The sequence below is a fragment of the Neovison vison genome, chromosome 11 (genome assembly GCF_020171115.1).
Source record: "Neovison vison isolate M4711 chromosome 11, ASM_NN_V1, whole genome shotgun sequence".
NCBI classification, from domain to species: domain Eukaryota; kingdom Metazoa; phylum Chordata; class Mammalia; order Carnivora; family Mustelidae; genus Neogale; species Neogale vison.
The window spans coordinates 33124313-33141161 of NC_058101.1; the positions used below are offsets into that span (position 1 = coordinate 33124313).

At 42.2% G+C, this 16849-nt stretch overlaps 1 non-coding gene across 1 annotated transcript; it reads right to left on the reverse strand.

Annotated features, from left to right (window-relative positions):
* Window positions 1–405: 405 nt before the first annotated feature.
* On the reverse strand, window positions 406–513 carry LOC122890762. Its single transcript, XR_006381187.1, has one exon. It is a non-coding gene; the product is annotated as a U6 spliceosomal RNA (small nuclear RNA).
* Between the last annotated feature and the right edge of the window lie 16336 nt (window positions 514–16849).

Consider the following 16849-nt stretch of genomic DNA (forward strand, 5'->3'; position numbering starts at 1 on the left):
ACTACTCAGCTGATGGCCAAATAAACAAAATATGGTATACCCATGCCGTGGAATATTATTCAGCCATAAAAAAGGAATGAAAATGGACAAGTCCTACCACTTATATGAACCTTAAAAACATGATGCTAAGTTAAACAAGCCAAATGGAAAAGGCTACATAGGGCACGATTCTATTTATGTGAACTGTCCAGAAAAGGCAAATTTATAGACAGAGAAGGCATAGCAGGGGTTGCCTGGGGCCTGGAGAAGGCAGTGGAGACTGATGTAAGTGAGTACAAAGGAATGTTTTAAGATAAAAGAGAAGTTCCAAACCTGGATTATCGTGATGGTTGCACAAGCTCATAAATTTATCAGGAAGCTTTGAATTATATGCTTACAACGGATGGATTTTATGGTATGCAAATTAAACTTCAATAAAGCCAGAAAATGTTTGCATGTGAACCTTGTACAGGGTCCAGGCTAACCTTCTCCTTATCATTCCAATTTCAGTACATGTGCTGCCGAAGTGAGCACAATGAAGCTGGAAAATATTAATAAAAAAACATAGGAGGCATTGAAAAAATTATAAGAAAATAAAATAAACTTTAAAATTTTCTGTAGTCACACAGGAGCACTTATGCCTTCCATCTGTAGTCTGCAGAAGGAGAAAGCTTACCCCCATCCCAAGTGGGTTCTTGGTTCTGCACTGTGTGGGGCAGAGGCAAGGGGGGGAACTTTGAAGCTCAGGGGTGTTTTACACTGTTTCGCATCCACTAACCAGCTCCTGGTGAGGTCGAGCAAGTGATAAAATCCTGCAACAGTAACCCCGGGAAGGCCCTCAAGGACCATCTTGTGCAAACCTCTCATTTAATTGAAGCTGGAGTAGAGGCTCAGAAACCGTATAATTGAGCGGCTCAGGACACCACAGGCGGTGAATGGCCAAGTTGGAATCCATCTCAGGTGCCCTGTTCTTAATTCAGAGTCATCCATTAGGCTGTCTCTTCACATCTCTTAGCCTTTCTCAGCCTCAGTGATCCCCCCTGCAAAATGGGGACAGTAATATCTGCCCCTGCCACATGAATATCAATGACGTGGAAATGTTCTCAAAAACAGAAAGCCCTTGGGGCGACTGGGTGGCTCAGTCAGTTAAGCATCCAACTCTTGATTTTGGCTCAAGTTATGATCTCAGGGCTGAGAGATCGAGCCCCACCTGGAGCTCCCCGCTGGGCATGGACCCTACCTAAGATCTTCTCTCTCACTCTCCCTCTGACCTGCCCCAAGCTCCATCCTCCAGCCTCTCTAAAAAAACAAAACAAAGCAAAAAAAAAAAAAAAAAAAACCTTCTACTAATAGTCATCCTATTAGCAGGTCACTGTGGGTCTAGCTCAGAATCCAGACCAACGATCTTCAAGTCTACACTTCCAGGAAATGCATTTGTCTGTCCTGATGTGAACATGAGTCTCTGGTTGAAGTCACTCCGGGTTGTCATGAGTTGGTGGGGTGGGACAGTTTGGGCACCGTTCCTTTAGTTTTCCAGAATATTCTCATTCCTAGAACACCATTATCTTCCTGCTGTCCAACCGTGACACTTTAATTACCTCAATGACAATGAAATTTAGTCTGTGTGCATTCAACTATGGTTACTCAAGTAACAACAATGGAAATGAAGATTTGATTTAGACATCTATAACCTAACTTATTTATTTTTCCCCCTGCCTTTGAAAACATATCCATTTCTGTTGGGACACAAGAAGGGGCCCTCTGTGTCTAACAACACCTGGAAATCCCCAAGACTATAAACTAAGTATAGTTTGGAGGGTATTCATCTCTGCCAAAGGAGCCCCTCAATCCAACGCCCTTCCCGGAGCCTCTTACCGCCCACACGGGGGTGGATCTCACTAGGAACCTTCAGCGAAACAAGAGCCCAGCAAACCAGTCATCACTGCTGGCCTGGGAAAAACACCAGGTGCAGAGCCCAGCGCAGAATGTGATCCGAGAAAGCAATTATAAATCAAGCAGGTCCCAGGGAGGGGAAGTACAAGTTAGTAAAAAATAACAACAAAGTGACCATGAAATGTTAAATCAGATTAACCCAACAGCAAGCTCATTACTGGGTCCTCTATAGAAAACCCAAGTTGAAGACTCCCCAGTAAGCCAGGAAAAGGCTGGAGAAGCATTCTCACCTCCCACGTCTGGTAACTTTTCATATATTAGGAGGACTGGCCCTTTAACTGTGTTTATGCTCCCAATGTTTTCTCCCAATTATCTTATGACTTTGTCATGACTTTTTTTTTATTTAATTTTGCCATTCAAGGATATTATATTCCCAGGAAGCTTGAATTATCAGTCTTTTCCTTCATTGCATCTGAATTTTAAGTTGTATTTAGAAAAGATCTCTTTACACCTACAATATAGAGAAAGAGAGTCATATTTTCTCCTGAAACTGGGGGATGGGGGAGATCATTCTTGATCCATCTGGAGTTTATTCTTGTATACGCCTAACCCGTGGTCTTCACGATGGCTACTAAAAAGTCCTTTTTTGCCATAGTCATTGGAGATACTATCTTAATCATGTGTTATATTTCCACATATATTTGGGTCAATTCCTTGACTTTCTGTCCTATTCCAGTAGTCTCGTTTTCTACACATGTGCCAGTGTCACGCTATTTTAATTTCAGAGGCTTTATAATAAAGTACATTGTAATATCTGGTATGTAGCTCTTCTCCCTCAAAGTTTTCCCCACTATTCTTGCATGTCTTGTTTGGTTTTTCTGTATGAGCTTTACAATCAATTTGCAACTTGCTTCCAGAAAAAGGCTTTACTGGTATTTTGTTTGGGAGTGCCATTAACTTAAAGACCTGGTATCTGACACTTAGGATACTGGGTCATCCTATCCCAAAACAGGGATTTCTTTCCACTTGTTCAAGTTTATTTTTATGTCTTTCAAGAGTATTTTAAAGTTGTTTTTCTCCTTATAAAATCTGCACATTTATGTCTAAGTGTTAAATCTTTTTTTGTTGTTATATCCTGTTATTTTCTGAAGCCAAGATATCCAGGCCCTTGATTTGGGGTTCTAAATAAAGAGTAACATATTCTTCCCCACTCTTCTTTCCATTTCCCTTCGCCAGTCCACTAGTATCCCTGGCCTGACTTGAGGGTATGTCCATCGGCCATGTTGGGAGAATAAGAAACAATAGTAGGTCTAGGTTTTAAGACAAGATGACATAAGACAGTGGTGAATAAGGTCTTTGGGTCTTAGCAAGAAAGAATTCACATCTGTCTGGGGGCAAAGATAAGAGTTGCAGGGCTCTCATATATTTAAAAATCTAAAACTGGATTTAACTCGTCTGCTTTTCTCAGTCAAGTAAACTCTATCAATTTTCATGACATCTTGGACAATCTTCTAAATCCTCTTTCCTCTTCTGGGTCTGATATAATACAGTATACTTATGAGTAATAGTATTGAGTTGATAAATCCTTTCTATAAATTCTCCTTTCTTAATATTTCCCTAATACTTTCCTGATCCAAACTCCATGTGGCCATGGGAATCTCTGGTAGATAGTTGTCTCTAAGAGTATCTGTAAAACAAAGTGAAAGGCAGGCCCTGTGGATTGTGGTTCACATCTCACACTGTCCATTTCTGTCAGATTTCAGACATGGGGGTCTCTAAATGGTTTTCTCAGGTTGGTGCCTGGTCCTGCTGAGACCAAGATCAATGGCTAGAATTTACTCCAGACCAGCCAGCTCTCCTTTCTCCCAAAGTTTCTCTTCTCATGGTACTTTAATTCCTTAGACCCAAAGAGGACTGAGTGAGAAATCTAGGCAAGTCATAGGAAATCCAATGTTGAAAAAACAACTGGAGACCTAAGGCAATTGGAGACTCTGACCCTTTGGCAGGAATGAGAAGGAAGATGACTGCTGGGCCCTTTTCACCTTTCTCCACCAGTTTCACTGCAGAACTCCTACACACCCTTCAAGGTCAAGCTTAACTGTCACCTTTGGTACATAATTTTTTGTGACACTCCTCTACATCCCAAACATATAATTGCTCCCTTGTCTGTTTTCCTATTAAATTTTAAGCATACTTCTATTATCATTTGAATCACATTTTATTACAGCTCTCTCATTTGTTTTTATCTCTGTCTACTGACTAGGCTTCAGATTCTTGGGGTCTAGAACCGTATTTCATTCATCTCAGTATCTGCCAGATCTAGCAATTTAATTGAATGAAATTGACCAAACAGATTTGAACTTTTTGTTCTATTCACCATTTGAGATCTATTAGTCACAGCCTCGGCAGGAAGCAGTGCTCTGTTTCACGCAGCTCACATTTGCCCCAAGAGACCCAAACTGGAGCTCCTTGGTCAAGGTAGGCAAGCGCTTCGAAGCCCATCTCCCCCTCAGTCCATTGATGAATTCTTGGTAAGATGTGAATAGGTATGAGGATTAAATAAGATAATGCATCTAGGCACTTATTGGTGAATATTTATATAACACAAAATGAAAAAGTTGGATGACAAACTGTAGAGCAACTGAGTCAAAGGAATTCCTTAATGAATGGCTATGTGATCCAACAAGTTTCCTATCTTTTTTCTACCCCTACATGTAAGATAAGGGGCATATTCCCAGGGTCATTTCTATGGACTGGTATATAGTAGATAAGGATACAGGCAATGTCAGGTATACATTTGCTGGCACTTTCTCTCTCCTTTCCCTGTGCTTTAAGAAAGCATATGAGAATGTCTTTGAGTAAAAATGGTGCAGTTTTTAAAACAATATGTCTACTCTTATTGTTTAAAATTGCACAAGACTCAGTTCTTCATTATTACTAATAAATTACTCTGGCATACCTCTGTTTTTCTTCTCTGACATACCTCTTCAGTGTTTTTCACAAAACACTCAAGAGTGTTTTGTGAAACCCAGTTGCTAAGATCCATTACTATAAATCCAGAGGGCTTGAGGCTCACCATTGTCACTGTGAGATGTTCACAAACTCTTCTACTAACCACATAAAATAAGAAAAGCGGGCTTCTCAAATGTGCTATCTGAATATTTTCACGGAGGCACACTTGGGTGGCTAAGTTCATTAAGCCTCTGACTCTTGGTCTTGGCTCAGGTCATGATCTCATGGTCGTGGGATCGAGCCCCACATCAGGCTCTGTGCTTGGTGCAGAATCTTCTTTAGATTCTTTCTTCCTCTCCCTCCCACTCTCTCTCAAATAAATATGCAAATAAGTAAATAATGAATAACTAAAATCTTTAAAAATAAAAAGAATATTCTCATGGAGAGTCCTAACACGGAATGAAGCTGCAATGTCTCAGGAGAGAATTTAAGCTCAGCATCCTGGCAGGAAAGAGATGGCAAATTCAGAGAAGGAGATAAAAGAGAGTTGGAAGAAGGTACTGTTCACAAATGCTCAGGCAGGTTTAAGGGAAACCAACAAGTGATGGTAAAACACCCATGGGCTAGACCCAACAGGAAATCCCAACAGGAAAACTTCTTAGAGTGGAGAGCAAGAAATTAGTCATCGGAACTCAAAAGAGAGCTGTCGTTGTCAGAAGGGGCTGCAAGCCAGGGGAACAAATATTGCAAGGTCTTTCCTTTCTCCTGCCTGTGCCTTCCATTGGCCAAACCCAACTGGAACTCCCAGGGCATGGACCAAGCAATGCCATGCTGTCCAGAAATGCCAGTCCTCCTGGACAAAGAACAGGGTGAGGGCTGCAACGTGCATAAAGAGGGACAAACAGGAAACGTCCAGCACCACTGCCAACCAGCTCTCTTCTTCTTGATTCTGCACTGTGATTTCCAGCCTATTTTCTGGGGGAACTGGATAAGAGTTGAGTCATTTTCTACTTGGTCTAAAGGAGAAAGCTTTTTTTTTTTGTTTTGTTTTGTTTTTGTTAGCAAAACCAGAAACAATAGGCTCACAAATGTGCAATTAAACTCTGGAAACAGATGGGTTTTTCATCTCCATCTTAGATAAAAAGAAATCTCGGTCATGTCTTTCTCTGGCCATTTTAATTAACTTTGTCAAGAAAGTTCTAAATGCCTAACTTTCTTTATCATCATCTTCAGAATACCAATTGGGCAGAATGTAAAGATAAAAATTAACAGAATTGACAGTGAAAGGGAAGCGGGGAGAAACCTGAAAAAGAAAAAAATATAAGGGTTTTTTTGGTCACACTCTTCCTTTCTAATTCTTGTTGGACTTACTCAGTGGGAGTCTGATGGCTGACAGAACAGAAAGTTCTGTGTGTTCACTCTGATGGCACGTCTCCTGCTCCAGCTGGAATTCTTCTCAGAGAAACAGGCAGAGATCAAGCTGACCTTCCTTGCTGGGCAGGTGGGGCCTCCATATTTAGTTCAAGCTAGCTCAGCTAGCAATTTTGAAAGGACACCAAATATTTACTCTATTTAATATCACACTTTTATTGATTATGAAAATAACAATTCAATTGATCATGAAAATAAATAATTAGATGAATTATTAATTTGAAAAATATATAAAATTTTTAAAATATATTATATAGAATACATATAAAATATATTTAAAATATATAAAAATACATAAATTATACATAATATTAAAAATAGAAATAAAAATATATACTTTCAAAAATAGAAAAATATATAAAGAGAAAATATAGAAGCCAGGCATCTCCTCCTCTAACAGTGGAAACTCTTGTTAATGTTTTATTTTATCCTCTTTCACTCTTCCTTTTACACACAGAGTTCCCAGATAGGCATTATACCCTGCATGCAGGTTTTCAATTCTTCTGTATCATAATGAAGATTATCAAAGAATATTCCCCATGTTATCAGGTAAATGTCAAAATCATAAAATTTAAAGACTGCATAACATTTAATGTGTGGATGGTCTCTTAGTCTCTTTGGGCTGCTCTGACAGAATATCACAGACTGGGTGGTTTAATCAACAAACATGTATTTCTCACCATTCTGGAGTTTGGAATTCCTAGGTCAAGATCCCGATATGGCTGCATTCTGGTGAAGGCCTTCTTCCGGGTTTCCAGACTAATGTCTTCACCGTATATCTTCAAGAGGTAGAGAGAGAGAGAAATGGAGATAATTGTCTTCCTCTCTGGTAAGGGCACTAATCCCATCAAAGGGAACTCCATTGTCTTGACCTAATCACCTCCCCAAATCCCTACCTAATACCATCCTCCTGGGGCTAGGGTTTCCATGCAGTCCCAAGCAGATGGTTCTACCCCTATGAAATTTAACCATTCCCCTATTATCAGATCCTTAGCTTTTCCAAGTGTAGGTTTCTCCAATTTCCTTATCCTGAATACGACTACAGTGAACACCTTCATTCATAATTCTTTTCAATCTATAAATTTCCGAGAACAAATTTCTCGAAGCAGAGTTAGAAAGTTAAGAGTTTCACTTTGATCTTGCCAAACTGCAGTCCAAAAAGATGGTACTGATTTACATCCCCACCCACAGGATACAAAAGTGCCCGTTTTTACAGAACCTGGCGGCCACTGAGTACTGGAATTGATTTTTATCTCTGTTAAAGGCATTTTGTTGTAGTTTCAACCGACAAGTCTTTATTCAGTGAGGGTGAACAGTCTTTCACACATCACAGGCCATTTAACTCCCTTCTTTGTGGATTGTCTGGTCCCGCAGTTTAGCAGCCAAACTTTCGTCCAAATTTTTGTTCCCCTCCTGAGGGTCACAAAACTTTATACAACTTTATTCCAATTCATTGAGTGTTTTCAGATGGTTGCTTGCTTTTAACAGAGTGAGTGGATTCCAAAAATGTCATTCCAGTTTGGTTTTTGACAGAGAGTGGCTATATGCTCAGCGGAATGCTGCCCAGACTGTTTTCGAAAACCGTAACTAAAGTTATCTTAATTGTCTCTCTGCATATATTAAAATACACAGTAGCCTACAGTTTTTAGTTCATAAATCCAAAGCTCTTGGAAACACATTTCTTTTGTGGGCCTCTCTAGGCCTAATTAGGACTATATGATCCTTTTTAGGTACTGGGAAAAGTGAGAAAAAAACAGTTTGGTCAAGCATAGGCCTTTTGAGGTTGAGTTCTCAACTTGATAGAAAGCCCAGAAACGTTACTACAAATGTGTTCTCCAGTGCCCGAGTGCTTCCCTACTGTGTCTATGGTAGGCAACGATGAGATGATTTCTATGCTGGGGCACACCCTGCTAGGGGTTCTAGAAGTTAGTGATCCGAAAGGAGGGTGAAGAAAGCCAATGGGAGTTGGGCATATAGAATCATTTCTTCACTGAACCAACCCGTAGTAGCAAGTCCATTGAGTGCTTTCCATTTTACAAAGCCCTTTCTCACCCACCACCTTATTTGATACAACCAACACTTGGGTTGTTTGAAACTATCGCCCTCCTTTGGGGACACGGTTAAATCACTTGCTCTAAGTCTCACATCGAATACGGGGCAGTTAGGGCTCAAGCCCCTGGCTTCTGTCTGTAAATGGGATTGCAACTGTGTTCTTCCGCCACACTGGTGCTTTGTTTACGGAGCACCTTTAGAAATGTAATAGGATCCTGAAACAAGAATAGAAAAAAGAACAACAACAACAAACCCACGCGCGGGTTACAGCCCTCATCACCATCATACTCAATGGTCTAGTGCGAAGAAGTAAGAGAGATTTGTGCAAACTTTACAGGGAGAAGTGACATTCCTGGTCTTTGCATATGCCTCTCATTAACTCCTTGTGTCCTGTGGAAGACTGATGTCTCTGTCTTCACTCCATCCATCCAGTTTGCCCTTTCATGACGTCATTGTCACTGTCAACTCCACAAAATGCTATAGGATGAGCTCAGCCAGAGCAAGCAAGTAGACGGTGGGATGAGAAACCCTGGAAAACCACACTGCGTGGAATGTGCCCCTCTTCTCCTGTAGGAGTCCACTCACCCTTCTCATCAGAATCTATGTTTGCTAAATTTGAGGAATTTCTGAGGCTGAAAACAAATGCAAGAGGGTATTTTTGCTGGACTGTGGGCCAAGGGTGGTCCCAATGGTGGATTTGGGAATTATCTCTTACGATTTGGCCATTTTCACTGGAGACTTGGATGCTTGATGGTGAATGAAGATGGGCAATGTTTTTTCTTAACACACATATGTGTGTCTACACAGATTTCCTAAGCATTGTTGAGCTTCCTGGTGGAAAATGAATTCAGATTCTCAATCCCTGTCCTCATGACCGGGAAGATACAAAGCAATGAACTGATCTCAGCCCCACGGAGACCTGATTATTAGAGCATACATGTGGTCTCTGCTCCGAAAACCTCACTCAGGATGTCACAGCCTCAGTGATTGGAGACCTCTGAATAAGGTGATAATGAAACCCACCACAACCACCCACGAATGGGCATTTGCCGCGGAGTAATTGTCTGTGGGAGTGTAATTATTGAGGGAGTAGTAACACTTAGGGGCCCCGGCAGCTCTCCTCTGGTTACCACCAGACTGAGCACAATATGAGAGGGGGAGAGTCTTATTCCTACCACTTCTGAAGGGACTGAAAAACTTTCTTAGTGCTGTGACAATCCAGAAACACAACCCTAACCCGAAATAGAAATGAGATGGAAGTTTGGATGTGGGACTTCTTACTCCCCCAGCTCCTCCTTCTGTACCTTCTGCTCTGGTGAACGGCATCACCATCCTTCCAGAAAAGCCTCCAAGATGATGTCAGAATGGGAACTAAAGCCCAGATTGTTATTCCTGTGCTCCTTCTGTGGCAGCTCGTTGTCCTAACCAACCAGTGACGTTTTCATCAGCCCTGACCAAAATATTTGCCACATGGAGTCTGTAGAATTTGGCTCTCTCAAGTTCCATGATTCTAAAACAAGAAAAATATCTTTACCTGACAAAGGCATTTATCTGCCATCAAACAAGAAGACTGCCTATTAAACTCATACCTCCCCATCTTTTATTCCAGAGCATGGAACCTAGGGACACACATATCACCTTAATGGGACATTCAGGAGTCTAAGAGGTAGGACAGAAAAAAACCTTCCCTTATTCACCAGAGTCCAACATGCCAGATAAATAACTCCAAAGAACAGGGCAATCCAAACGCAACTCCATCAAAGCTGGCCATTTTCAGGCATGTGATGAAGGTCAAGTACTATCTGGGGATATCATGGATATTTTATTTGGAAGGCTTAGAGTGATTCATTTAACCTTGTGTCCATTTTCCATTTTTCCTAACATGTAGAGATAAAATAAACATGATGAGCAAATTTTAAATTTTTCAAATTTAAAAATGTCTCTCTTGACATTCAAAAGCAACCAACACAGTAGTGGTAATAAAAAAAAAAAAAAAGGTACACAACGTGAACAGTGTATCTTCATGCTGCCATTCTCCTGCTGACATTGGCTGACGTCAAACTGTTACAATCCAAAAGTAATCTACAAAGAACTATGAAATTTAGATTTACATTCACACCACATATTTATTAGCAATGGGTGAGAATGGTCATTTCTAGGCCCACAAATCTATCCTTGTTAAGTAATAGAAATTATACTAGAGGGGCGCCTTGGTGGCTCAGTGTGTTAATTCTCTGCCTTTGACTCAGGTCATGATCTTGGGGTCCTGGGATCGAACCCCGCATTGGGCTCTCTGCTGAGCAGGGAGTCTGCTTCCCCCTCTCCCTCTGCCTGCCTCTCTGCCTACTTGTGATCAGTCTCTCTGTGTCAAATAAATAAATAAAATCTTTAAAAGAAAAAAAAAGAAATTGCACTAGACTTTTCAGTTTAGGTGACTTGATTTATCTCCCTCTATCCCCCTTTTAAGTCAGTTTGACATAAGCTTCTCACACTTGTATGTGACTGAGATCCACATAATACAGGACCACAGAAAATGTGTTGACCAGGACAACTAGAAAATAATCTCTCTTGATTACCTATTAAGTAACTTTTATAACTAATCAAAGTATATGCCAACCTTGTGATTATAATTTTCTGCAGTAATTCCACATATGGGGTTTTTAAGTTAGAAAAAACAAATTCTGTATATTTAAGTATAATGATTATGCTCCTTATTTTGAATCAAATGTTCATGGAGAGATAAAGGAATGGAGAGGGCCATCTTCATCAGTCCCAAAAGGCTGGTGATTTGATTTTTTGAGCATTTCTCTCTCATCATCCCTATTTTTAATTTGTAAAAGTAAGCACCTGTGCTGAAACAGAAGGCATTTCTCCTCACCCACCCCCCATCCTGCTAATCCGTTATCAAATAGCCCATCAACACTTGCTTCATCCAGCAGGAAAAGATATATTTTAAATCTTCTGACATTATTTAGCAAAAAACATAGCACACTTCTGCAATTTTTTTAAGCTTCTGAATAATCAGAAGTTTAAAGCAGTATTTCAATTTAGTGATTTGGGTGACCTGTAAACAACTAACTAAGGAACACATTTCAAAGATTCATTAGCAAGTCAAATATACAAAACCCAGAACATATTTTCCCAAAAACACGATCTTGTCTTCGGTGGATAGATTCCTAGGCCACCCCACAAAGACTCCTCTACCCATAAGAAAGTGTATTTTAGTATGAATAATTACTCCCAGTCCTTCAGAGGCTCATGAACTGGGTCCTGGGCCCCTCTCTGTACTAAAGACCCAAGTCCCATCCTTGACCAGATAGGTCATCTCAGCTTCCCCACCTGTAAAATGGACATATTGATACTAACCCTTTTTAGGAATAAATTAAATACTGGAAATAAAACATTTAATACAGGGCTTATCTCAGAATAAACAGTGACAATGACAATGATGGCAGGAATGACAAAGACTCTTGAGTTCTGGGCCCCTCAGAAGCCAAAGGGTCTGAGCAGTTTCTTGTATCATGTATGCACTTATATTGTATTCATTGAGAAAACCCATGGTGAGTGTATTAGTTAGTTTCCCAGGCCCAAAGCAACACAATGCCGGGTGGCTTAACCGACAGCCATGTGTTGTTTTAGAGTTCCGGAAGCTGAAAGTCCGAAATCAAGGCATCGGCCATGTTGGCTCCTTCTGAGGCTGTGAGGGAGAGTCTGCCCCAGGCCTCTCACCCAGCTTCTTCCCCTCCCCCCCCATTGCAATATCACTCTTATTTACTTAATTTTATATTTGTATTTAGATTCACCTTAGTTTACATATAGTGTATCATTCATTTCAGGGGTAGAATTTAGTGGCTCATCAGTTGCATATAACACCCAGTGCTCATTACTACATCAAGTCCCCTCCTTAAAGCCCATCACTCAGCTTCTGGTGGCCTCAGGGGTTCCTTGGCTTATGGGTGGCATTCTCCCCGTGTCCACACATTGTGATCACTCTGTGCATGTCTCTCTGTCCAAACGTCTCCTTTTCATAAGGATAAAGGCACATTGGATTGGGGCCTAGCCTCTTGGTCTTACGTGGATCGATCATTTGCAAAAATCCCGTTTTCCAAATAAGGTCATCTTCACAGGCACTGGGAATTAGGACTTCAATGCATTTAGGGACTGCAATTCAACCCGTATCAGTGAGTAAGTGAAAAATTTCACTGGGCACCTCTCAGGGCATGTTGTGATGGGTTTCATGAAGGAGTGGGAGAGTCTCCAGGGCCAGGGAATGAGGAATGGGGTCCTGTGTCACCGTGGCCGTCAGAGGAGAGCAGCAGCTCCAGGATTTCTCTGCGGGTGGCATTGCGTTTCCAGGAACTGTCAGCACTTCTCAAAGCTAAGACACATCACCCACTGTTGTGCACTTATTTTTTTTCTTCCACGTTTACCTCATTTCAGATCATGTGATTGCCTCCATCCCTGAGCTGCGCAAGCATCTTAAGAAACTAGCTATTCTTCCTGGCTATTAGAGTCCCGAACGGATCATTACATTATTCAATTCCTAGCAGCGGTTTTGCAACACCTGGGGTTTCATCAATTTCTCAAAACTCCTCCAAGTGAAATGAATTTTATAACCAGTGAAATGTTCCAAACAAACACAAGCCTCCTAGCACTTTCAGAGGATGAGGTAATCATGAACTCTGACAAATGACATTGGGGCGTCCCGGTTGGTTCTCCCTAAGTTGGGAATCATGGTGCTAACGAGCACGCCTGACCTCGAGAAGGAAAACCAACTCCCCCCAGCCTGCCCCGTGACTAATTTATAACCGGGAAGGAATTGCTCCCCTGGGAGCCTGTGGATCACCAGAGCTCGTCCTTGGTGTTCTCCCAGGACTGCGGTGAACCAGGCAGGGGGGTGATCGAGGGTCACTCTCCCCACGGGCACACCAACCACCCAGGCTCCAGCAAGAGGGTCTGTGGAAGGGGATTCTTCTCTTAAAACCTGCTCCATTCCTCAGGATAATGTTTTGAGTCTCCAAACATCACAACTAGCTGGTTTCAAGCAATATTTTCGCCGAGACAGAAATTCAGGTTTCTAGCAGGAAGCCCTGTGGGGTGACGGTCCCGCAATACTGAGCGGAGGGAAGAGTCCATTGCTGGCTTCCTTCTCCCTCTAGCCCAGCGGGTCCCTTCTCACCCTGCAGGGTCAGCTGGAATGTCTTGTCTCAGAGACACCTTTCCTGATGAACCCCATCTTCATTATTCTTTATTTACATCCTCCTAGCAAGTTCCTTCACAGTCCTATAATTTATTGGTAATTATTTTGGTACTTGGTTTATTGTTTCCATACAAATATGAGTTGCCGAAGACCCAGAGACTCACTGGTCCTCTTCTTACTTTTTGTCCCTGTGTCGGCGCTTGTCCCTGGCACAGAATAGATGTTCAGTAAAATACGTGTTGAGTGATCGTTGTTCTAAATGACCAGCAGGTGAACCTAGATCCTCAGAGCCCCTGTTGACCAGTGTTCAAGATGTAGAACATCTTGTAGGCTGGATCGAGCACTAAAATATTGACCTGCAAAATATGACTTTCCTCAATATTCACTCTGGCCTAAATAAACAGAAGGAGCCCCGAGGAATTAGGCTGGGAGGCTGATTTAGTAGAATCATTGGCACTTGTGTAAAATTTTGGAGAATAATGTCCTAAGCACAGATGCTATTTTTAAGAACTTAACACCAGGAAAACCCTTCTGGGGCTCACTCAGTGGGAATGAAGCCCTTTTTATGTCACGGGTGATGTATGAACTGATGGCTCATGGAAGGTGAAACTCAGACTAAGTTATCGGACTTTTTCCTTCTGAGTTATAGCTCAGCAAGCAGACTTGACTGATTACAGTCACTGACAAGAGCTGAGCAGTCTGTGTGCTTGTTTATGTTACCAAAGAGAAGTGACAATATGGCCCAATTTAGTGCCTACAGCCCAGCATAGCTAAACAAATTCTCTTTCTAGTCCAAGTCGAGGTTCACCTAAGCCAGACCAGATTTATGGGGAGCAAATGCCAAACAGGGCCAATCAGTCTGTGATGCTTGTTTTGAGCCAAATGACTTTAAAAGCCACGAATTAGGACCCTAGAGAAGCTGACTTAGAAGAAAAGTCTAAGTGACGCAACTAGATTGCTGGCATCTAGAGGTCAGGCTTATTGGGCAAGGCGGTTGCAGTAGTTCACAGGGAAGTTAATAGCCACCCAGAGCCACTAACCAGTACCCATTTCCCAGAGACAGAAAGACCTCAAGAACTCAGAGTCCAGGGGTGCTTCTGTTCGGCTGTGAACTTTTCAAGACAACATTCATCACTGAGGTAAGTGTTTCAAGAACAAAGACCTTGTAGAAAAGGTGAGTTTAACTGTGGGCAGATCCAGGGAAGGGGGTCCACTGGGCAAAAGACACTGGACTTCCTCCTCTGAGAGCAAAAATAAATAACTGGGGAGAAAGAAACTGCACAAAAATTTAGATCTTTTTTACTGCTGCAACTTCTGTGTTAAAGAGAGTTGGAAAAGTTCCAATGAAATCTGCCTCTCTTCCCTTCATGGAAATAGATTGTGTTTAGTTCCCAATTGTGGTAGTATTTCTGCATCCATCTTCTCTCCGATCAGAGTTTCCTAACATTTGAGGGGTGTTGGGGGATCGCAGAGCTTCATGAATGTTCTGGTCCCTAATGGAAGAAATGTAAAATAGTTCCAGGGGTCTGTGTACCCCATTTAAAGCCCATTCATGGACCCACTAGAGTTCCCTGTGTTATTGGAATGGAAGTGCCCCACTGTTGAGCCAAACTGGAGGATGATGTCAAGACATGATTTTACAGAGAGAAAGATGGGAGAGAAGAGAATAAAGACTTCCTCAGCTCTGTCCTCCCCCAAATCCCGGTCCCCAAAACCCAATACAGGGTTTAGGCAAATGCCAATGACACACTGGAATGACGCTGACAGAAGAGAAATTGAAAATTGTTCCCCCTTGTTTGGCTGCAGAATGCCTCCCCAATGAGGTCCAGTCACCATGATTCCCTCCCTCCTTCTGCTGTTAGGGTGATTTGACAAGGTTTATGGCTAAAAAGAACTGTTATGGGGCAATAAACATGGGGATAGGTGTTTTTCTGCTAAAAACTTTGAGAAATGAATATTATCAATGCTATTTTACAGACGAAGCTATAACTATAGGGTAGGGGACAATTAGCATTTTTTAACACCCTCTGCATTTATTATTTTATAAAAAACTGACAGTCGCGAAGATGTGCATCAATATGCCAACTGTATTAATGAGAAAACTGAATTTAGAAAGCTTGGGTGGTTTTCCAAGGTCACAGAGCTGGCAGGCCACAGAGCTAGGAGCTGAACCCGGAAGGGATCAGCCTCCAAGTCCCTGACCTTTCAACTCCATCCCCCAGCTAGGAAACACATCTTCCGCTCTTACGGAGAGGTTCCCATCCCAGAGCACACCGCCAGATTCCCAACGTCCATCCTGGACATCCTCTAAGAATGTCACCTCTTCCCGTTGACTGATCACCCTGCCAGCCCTATATTACCTCATTCATTCCATATAAACACCCTAAGTGAAGGAGGCGGTGGTTCCCTTTTGCAGTAAGGAAACTAGACTTGGAGAGATAAAGGGACTTACCCCAGGTCCCACAGCTGGACCTCTGTCTCTAAAATTTGGTTCTCTGCACCAGATCATTCTACTCCTGGAAAAAAAAAAAAAAATGAGGCATCCCTTTGAGCAAACAGTCTCTCTAAGGGCATTCATCGTGTCTTTGCCATCTGGGGTTTCGGGTTTCAGGTTTGTGCTTGTCTCCACACCACAGATCCTGTAGATACAACCTACTGACTCCAAGAAACTTAGATGTTTCCTCCTCCAAAGGCTGACCTAATTTAGAACGTGCTGGTCCCTCTCTTCTCAGAAGGAAGACTTAGAATGAGTGAGTCTTCAGAGCTCAAGCTGTGGTTGCGTTTGGAAGGCTTAGAGACATGTCAGAGGGCAACACCGTTTGCAGGTTCTTGGACAGACAAAGCTAGAAATAGATTTAACACAGGTTGCCTAGCTCCACTCCTTATAGGCTGGGTCACCTCCAGCAAGCTACTAAACCTCTCTGGGCCTCATCTTCCTCATCTCTACAATGGCACAGATACCTCATAAAGTTAGGAGGATTATACAGGGTAACATGTATAAAGCACTTGTACATCAAACTATTGTCAAGAACCCTCTTCAGTACTACAGAGTCCTCAAGGGCATGTTCTAGAATTGGTGCCCACAGAAGCAGAAGCTGTTTGCACCAACCTCCTCAGCCTTGTGAAATGCAGCCCAGGTGAAGCCTGCCTTTTCTATGGGTCCAGTAGTTAATTCAAATCTCCACCCTGCTGGGATATTTCAAGGGGTTGGTTCCTCCCAAGCAACCCCCCTCCCTTCTAAGCCCCACAAAGCACATCTTATCCTGAGAGAAAACTCAAGAGACTCAAACCCAGGTGGCCTGGGAAGCTGGGGTTTCAGGGACTGCCTGGGTGGAGAGGGTT